Source organism: Nelumbo lutea, chromosome 5 (genome assembly GCF_056320005.1).
Source record: "Nelumbo lutea isolate HS-2025 chromosome 5, American lotus-T2T, whole genome shotgun sequence".
In the NCBI taxonomy this organism is placed as follows: domain Eukaryota; kingdom Viridiplantae; phylum Streptophyta; class Magnoliopsida; order Proteales; family Nelumbonaceae; genus Nelumbo; species Nelumbo lutea.
In genome coordinates this window covers 58,336,584-58,344,082 of record NC_142688.1, presented here as the reverse complement: position 1 = coordinate 58,344,082, position 7,499 = coordinate 58,336,584, and the positions used below count along the sequence as shown (strand labels likewise).

The 7,499-nt window shown below is 34.9% G+C and overlaps 1 long non-coding RNA gene across 1 annotated transcript; it reads left to right on the top strand.

The window, feature by feature from the left end:
* Positions 1 to 1,372: 1,372 nt before the first annotated feature.
* LOC148852607 (uncharacterized) lies at positions 1,373 to 6,754 on the top strand. The gene is made up of 2 exons (XR_016098890.1): positions 1,373 to 1,511; positions 6,550 to 6,754. It is a non-coding gene; the product is annotated as an uncharacterized LOC148852607 (long non-coding RNA).
* Positions 6,755 to 7,499: the final 745 nt, after the last annotated feature.

Sequence of the window (7,499 nt, the reverse complement as noted above, 5' to 3'; positions counted from 1 at the left end):
GTGAAATGACACGTAATAATTTTACCCTAAGGAGGAAAATGCTTTGGAATTATTTAATAAATTGATTAGCATATAATGGAAAATGGTTAAGAAATAATAAATATATTAAAATGTTAACAAAAAATAAATATTAATAAATTAATAAAAATACAAACTAGTAAGTAATTAGTAAAATTTTTAAAAAACAATATAGCAAGTGAAATTTTTTTTTAAAACAATATAAAAGTTAATTTTAATAATTAACTAATTACTAATCACCAAAAAAATATTAATAATGAATAAATATTATTCTTAGACAATTATTAACGAATAAAAATAGTAATTCATGATTACTATTTAATAATAATTCTGTTAGACATAAATAATAAGATAATAATTTCTAAAATGTAAATACATATTTTCATTATTGAAATTAAATATTATTAAGCATTGATAATTAATTAAGTAATATTAGTTAATGATTAATGGAAACATAGTTGTTATCTATTATTAGCTAATGACAATTAAACTAAAGTATTAGTAATTTCACAAATAAATTATTAATAAATTTAGTTATAAAATATAAATAAATAATTATTTATTTACTTAAAAATTAACCATTTATTTAATAAATTAATATTTAATGAAGTAATAATTATTGGGGGGATTTTTACTGTTATTTATTTTATTTTGGGTAACTTTTTCTATCTACACATTTCAAAGTGCTAAAGTCACCTTACCTTTCTATTTTTGTTTAAAGTGCATTTTTGTCCTCAAATCTTAGTTTTTTATATTAAAAATTTTAAAAATTAATAAAATATATGTTATAGAATGGTTTGACTATCCAGATTGAATGGATCACATTGTGACAATTTAAAAAGTAATAATAAAATAAAATAAATAATTATAATAAAAGGCCCAAAATAGTCGTTTGGATTGAACAGGGCAACAATTTGACTGCTTGGGCCAATAATTCAACGATTTTGGGAAAAATTCTAATTTTGGGTACGGAACCGACAGCCTAACCAATTCAACGATTTTGGGAATAACCGTCTGGCTATTCGAGTCTGGTTCGAAAACCATGATATCATCTATTTTATATATAAATATTATAATATGATATTTTATTTTGTATTCCATTTAATATAAAATATAATATAAAATACGTAGACCCGAAATCATGTCCATCCAGTCCCCTTTCCCTTCATCTCACTGGCGACCGTTTCGAGCCTATTCTCACACCCCGTTTCCATAGCTTCACCTTATTCCCTCAAAATTTACATCAATTTCCTTCAGCTTTTGGGTTTTCTGGCCATTTGCCAACCCCATTGTCTGAGTCTCCTACGCCAATTGCATAGAATCGTTGAATATCAATTTTGTAGTCCTCACTGTTGTTAAAGAAAACAATCTGGGAGGAAGATTACTAGAGCCCCTATTGCAGCATCTGTATTAAGGCCTACAAGCCATCACCGATTGAAAAGGATCGAGGCTCCCTGTTCTCTTGATCGAACCAGGCCGAAACCTCATCTCAGGTAAGTTCTGATTTACTCTACAACTCTTTTCCATTCTATTGTCTATATATCCCATTTTCGATGTCTATTGGCAATGAGGTTCTGTAGAGCCATCCTCTGTAATTTTTTTGCCCACATCGTTGCTAATAATGAGATCCCTGTGATCCTTTTTCTAGAACCATTTTTTATCTTTCTTTGTCTTCTGTCTTTAAATCCTATTTGAATGAAGATGCTAGTGAAGTCGCAGATTCCTTAGCGTTTTTTTTTTTTTTTTGTTTAGTTATTTCTTACTTTAGTTCTGATGTTTTTTTTTAGAAGATGCTCACCTTGAAATTCCCACCTATCAAATATTCAGGTCATACTAAAAATTGTTTGCCTTCACTAGCAATGAGAGAGATGGTCATTGCTTGTGAGTTCAGGACTAGGAAGCTATCCTACCCTGGTTCACCTTCAATGGTTAAAAACCAGAAAAGGGAAAAATGGATCAAATATCATAAATACAACTTCATAAAAATGTAATCAGATATATTTCAACAAGTACATTCCTTTTTTATTCATTCTCATTTCATCTGGTTTGATAGTTGCCTCTGCTATGATTCATGGCTTTCATATTTCTAGTTAGAGATGTGTAGATTATAGCTCTAACCTTAAGCAGCTCATTCTTGTGGTTCTCTAATCAGCTAACACTTTCCCTTAACTGGCTCAGGGGCCATTTGATAACAACTAAGTGGCTGAACTGAATGACATTAATTTGTCTAAACAATGGGTTTTTAACAAATAGGATTTCAAATGAATGAAGATTCTGACCCTATGATTTAGAAGTTCTAAGATGTGGTTAATTTAACATGCTTTGTATATGTATATGTTTCTTGGATTTAATGTAAAGGGTGGTGTATCAATATTTATATCTATATTTATTTGGAAATTTCTTATATTTTAGTGGGTCACTGTTTATGTTAACAATCAATCATAAAATGAGTGGATTTTATGTTAACAAATAGGACTTCAATCTAATACCTTTAATGTTCTTTTGTTCATCATTGGAAAAAGGGCAGCACAAAGTATTTGAAGTAGTGGGTTTTATGCTGCATTTTTGGTCGATATAGATAAAAGAATGAATTGGAACTTGGTATCATTACATTATTCATAGAATCATGGAATCCATTCTGCTTTTTGATTCCTGCACATCAGTCCAAACATAACCTAGTTGTGATTCTTGAAAACCCATATATGAGTGTCATGTCATGGCCAAGTACTTTGGTTGAAGTTTGAAGGTTAGGATTTAAAGTTGATGACAATTGTCCATGGTTGGATAAACCTTCATCAATAGGATGCCTAGGATGCCTTGAAGTTGATGATGGAGAAATATGTGAATAGGAGTTTAAAGTGTGAACTCAACTAATTTGAAGGAAGAAAATAAATCATATGGGATGGGAATTTAAAGTGTGAACTCAACTAATTTGAAGCAACAACCCAGGATCTTTACTTAGTACAACCCAGCCCCAGGCAACCCCATTCTAATACCTCTTTCCCCACCCCTGCTCTTGCTAAACCATCTGCCACCATATTTGCACTCTAGGAACCCAATTGAATGAGGAACCACAGTTTCATAGTCCCCTTCTCCTCAACATCTTTCCACCCCTGTTGTTGTATCAATTCTAAACCTTGAATCAGTACTAACAACTTTGCCCTCAAAGAGATACCCTGTCCTGCTAGGCCTGTAAAACTGAGAATAACAGTGCTTTGCTGATCTCTTACTACACCCCCTAACCCAGACGACCCTAGGTTCCCCAGACAACACCCATCAAAACTGAACTTAATTACACCCGCTTCAGGAGGATTCCAATCCAGCACTCTTTGTTGTTTTCTAACTTGAAAAGCAGCCAAAGTTTGCCATCCCCTCAGCAAATCATTCATGGAAACTCCCTTGAATTCCTCTGTCCCTAGTGTCCAATGTGTCACCCTAATTATTGTTAACCTTAACATCTCTTCAACAGACTTGCAGCTTTCCTCAAACTGTCTTGCATTTATTTTAGCCCACAACCCCCACAAAATTGCCTCTCTCAACACTTACAAAGAACCTTTTGTCTCTGAGTAGTAAAACTAATGAAATCTGTCTTGAACAGGTCCACAGCCTCCCTTGGTACAACCCAACTCTTTCTCAGTAAAGACAAAAAATGCTTCCATGATTGATCTGCAAAGGGACAGAGCAAAACCAAGTGGTTAGTGGACTCCCCACTCTTCAAGCACAACACACACACACATGAGACAAGTGCCAGTTCTTCCATTTCTTTTGAAGCCTCTCTTGGGTATCTATGATTTGGTTGGCAGCTTCCCAACAAAAAATCTTGACTTTGGGGGGAATCAGACTGAACCACAATTCTCTAGCAGGAAAGGAAGGAGGCTCAAGTGTAGGAAGAAAGGTTCTAAAGAACGAAAAGAGTAAAAACCTTTAACATTGGGTGACCAAACTCTCCCATCACACCCTGAAGGGAAAGCTGCACATCTTTGAGTAATTCATGCAAACACAGGCTTCAAAATATCTCAGAGGTCTTCTTAAACCCAAATCCCGTACCAACCTAGTACTTCCCAGGTTACCATTTCAGCTAAAGTTTTGTCTCTGAAGTTGGATAAGTTATAATTTCGAGGAAAAGGGAGACAAAAAGGAGAATGCCCCCTCCACAGGTCCTCTCAAAACTTTACCTTTCATCCTGTTATGGCATCACATCTCATATGTTGTAAAAAAATTGACAGGTAAAGACAAATCACTTTCGAGGGGCTTCTACATTAGGCACCCTAGCTGGTCCGGTGTCCCAACCATTTGGGTGTACCCCATAAATGCTTTTAATAACTGATGCCACAATGCTTAGTCTCTTTAGGGAGTCTCCGTAATTAATCTTCCTATCCCCAAACCCCCCATTCTCTAGATTTGCAAACCTCTTCCCACTTCAGGAGATGGTTTTATGAGCACCCCCACCTGAATCCCACAGAAAGTTCCTCATTTGCCTTTCCATTTCTTGCACCACTTTAAGAGCTTTGAAAACTGACAAACAGTAAGTTGGAAGATTAGAAAGAGTAGACTTAATTAAAGTGACATAACCCCCTTTTGAGATATAATTCTTTTTCCATGAAGCTAACTTTTTCTGAAATCTCTCTAACACCCCATCCCAAAACTCCTCTCACTAGGATCCCCTCCCCCAAGGAAGTCCCAAGTATTTCAAAGGACACTCTTGGGTTCCACACCCAAAAACATCTCTACCACAAAAGCTGCAGTGATGCCATGCTTTTGTAGTAGTACTGATTTGCTACTTTCCAATTTGACAAAAACACTTTCTTTGGGTAGAAGCAGTAATATCAAGATCTCCAGAAGATAATTTACTCTCTATCAGCAGCAAATGCTGCATATTATATGAGGGCTGAAGTAACCACATACTGGGTAGGTTGGGTTTGCATTGATCCTAGAAAAAACCACAACTTCTTGCTGACTTCTAACCCTTTTCTGAACCCACCATCACCTCAAAAACTACTTCATGCTTCTTGACTACCTCCATTTCTAAACCAGTTGATGATTGTTTGCAAGTCCTCCTTCCACTTTAAGTTGCAATATCCCAATTGCAGAATAAGAGGTAACTATGTTAAACATACCTGAGTACACTACTGGCATCTTCCTGTCATCAGGTTAATTCAACCTGATATACAAAATGTCACTCAATTTAAAGAATTTTGGAGGGAATATCTTAGGAGGAGAGAGAAAGAGAGAAGAGATGATGAGGAGAGGAATGGAAGAAAGTGGGAATAGAGAAGAAAGAATGGGGGAAAAAGGAGAGAAGAGATCACCAACAAAACCTTTTAATGAAGGAACCAAAATCCTGAGTTTCCAGCCTTCTATTCAAGTCCATCTCACTTTACTTATTATAGCTTATAGGTATTAAATCTGAAAATTGTTGGAAAATAAGTACAAACACTTTTATTGGTAAACAAACATTAAAGCTTGGTTAGGTTTCACAATACGGAAAGCAAGTTTATATTTCAACTATAAAAAAGCTAGAGTAACAGTTGTATGCCGATTTGATATTCGTCAGTCGAAAACATTTCATGATGAAACAGCGATGGTACCAAACCACCTCTAAATTGATCACAGTATCATTCCGGCTTTGTGTTTGACTAATTCAAGTGTGTTTAAAATAAAATAATTCAATTGGATTTCCATAGTAGAAATTAAAAGAATAGAAAAGGCATAATCTGAGATAAGGATTACATTATTAATTCTCATTTAATCAGCTGACCTTAAGCATGGATAATGTCTTAGCTCCGGGCCATCTGTTTACTGGATGTGCATCTTGAGCATATGAGATTGAATCATTTTTGGAGGGCCTATTCAACCAATCTGAATCCAATATAGACCACCATTACCTTGTACTTATTGCTGTCTTTCATGGCAAGATATTCCCTGTGTGCAGTTACATTTGTGTTGTGCATAGGGTGTGCTAGTGTTTTGTAGTCACCAAATCCAAACTCTATTATATATATATATCTAGAACCTATATTACAAAGAGAGAATTTCAATCCCAACTTTAGTCGATGTTCAAACTCTTATATACCCACAATGCCCCTTTTACCTATAAAAGTTCCACTTCCATTCTCTCTCTCTCTCTCTCTCCCTCTCTAAAAGATGAGTCTTTGTTTAAAGCCACACTGAGCTCATAGGTCAATTTCCATCTTTAGTTCTAGCTCATTGTTATATGGAAGATAATGGATGTAATGATAGATTAGTTAATATAGCCTTTAATCAAAATTGCTGTAATCATTACTTTGATCATCCTCCTTTTTTGATATTGTATCTATAGTGTGAGGATATGATTGGTATTTCACAGTGGTATGCTTGTTATATTCACTTGTTCAGTTTAGTACTTTGGAAGGAGAGAGAGGGTCATTTGTTTTTGATAAATAAAGATGTATTTATTTACACAAAGAAGAGGTTCAATACAATTAGGGGAGTATTTTCTATTATATCTCAAAAAATGTGATTTCTAACTTATTTTCTATTATTTTCTTATAGGTTGAACATGGTAAAGGAGGACAGTTTACACGTGTGGATGGAGACATTTGATCAAATTTTGTACGCCATTTTTTTTTTGGATTGAGTTTTATGTATTCAAGAACCTTGAATTTGAAGCAAACACATGGACGTTAAAGCACTTTGAGATATAATTCATTTTTTATTAAATAATATTTTAATGGAATTTAAATTTAAGTTCATCTTATATTATGAATTAGTTGTGCTTGTATTCAATACATGAAAGAAGGCATCAAAAAATAATGAAAAACATTTAGGAAGCTGTTATAGGTTTATGTTTTTAATTACATTCAATGAAAACCGTTGCTAAACATTATTTTAGCTAGCTACGTGTCACAAGTGATCTCTTTGCCGCGCCATCAAGTGCCATCCATCGTTCCTATAGCCGCCACTCCAGTGTTCAAGTGTGTGTCATGGGTGGGCTATGCATGTATTTTTGTATGGGGGATTATCAATGGCATCCTTGTAATTACGTAGTATGATTTTTCATCATTTTGATGTATCTTTATGTCACTCCCCCAAAAGTTTAGTGTACTCTTTGAGGGGAGGTAGGTAGTCGAGTGAGTCATAAGCATGTAAAGGTTAAGCACGAGATCCCCTAGACATTGAATTGTGTGGTTGTACTTGCCATCCATTGATGCAATACAAATAGCCTTTTTGATTAATTCATGTGTCATCTTATTGCCTTTTCTTGTGTTGTTGCTTATTGCATAGGCTTATTCGTCACATTTGAGTGCCGCACGGGGCCTCAATGATTAGCTCCATGGCAGTTGGTATCAGAGCAGGAGCTCCTCAACACACATTGGACTTTGTTTTTGCCCTTACTTCAGCACAATGAAGAGCAATGATGACATTACCGATGACACACTACATGGGCTGCACTAAGCCCACGACACCAATGAAGCTCCACTCTACGATCCTACCAAGACGCA